Raw genomic sequence first — 912 nt, forward strand, 5'->3', positions numbered from 1 at the left:
TCTCTCAAAAATAAATATTTTCAGGGGCGCCTGGGTGGCGCAGTCGGTTAGGCGTCCGACTTCAGCCAGGTCACGATCTCGTGGTCCGTGAGTTCGAGCCCCGCGTCAGGCTCTGGGCTGATGGCTTGGAGCCTGGAGCCTGTTTCCGATTCTGTGTCTCCCTCTCTCTCTGCCCCTCCCCCGTTCATGCTCTGTCTCTCTCTGTCCCAAAAATAAATAAAAAATGTTGAAAAAAAAAAAAATTAAAAAAAAAATAAATATTTTCAAAACTTTAAAAAAATGTCTCCAGACATTGCCAGATACCCCCTGGTGTATAAAGTCACCGCAGGGGAGGCCCTTCGCTCTGGACCAATCACCGGTCACTCTGTCTCACGCTTGTGGCCCACGTCTGATCCACAGGAAGCACACACACTTGACCAACCTTCACCTACGTCTCGAATAGAGCCCTTCGTGAGGGCCCAGCTACTGACGGACAGCCACGGCCACGGCCACGGCCTCCCCTGTGGCCTTCCAGGTGGGCCTCGGGCACCCCTGTGTCTCCCCGGCTCCAGGGTCTACCCTTCAAGGCCCGTAGGTGACCCCCCCCTCCACCGATCTGAGAAAAGAAAAAGCACACCCCCTTCTCCCACAGGGGAGGCTTGGGTGGGCTCTTCCCTGCAGGCCTCTCCTGCAGGTTTCCTGGTTCCTCCGCCTGGGCCTATATAATCTGGAGGTGGGCGGGCGGTACGTGACTCAGAACTAGTGCTCTGACATTTCCCGTCCCCGCCCTGCTCAGGAGCGCCGGCCTCCCACGTGGAGGTGGGGGAGCGGCCGCCCCACTTGTCAGGGGCCTCAGCCAGCGTGAGGCAGAAGGAGCTACCAGCACCCGTGGGCCCATTAGAGGTGCCTTGGCCGCTCTGCTCTGGACTCTTT

Source organism: Panthera onca, chromosome B3 (assembly GCF_046562875.1).
Source record: "Panthera onca isolate mPanOnc1 chromosome B3, mPanOnc1 haplotype 2, whole genome shotgun sequence".
NCBI lineage: Eukaryota > Metazoa > Chordata > Mammalia > Carnivora > Felidae > Panthera > Panthera onca.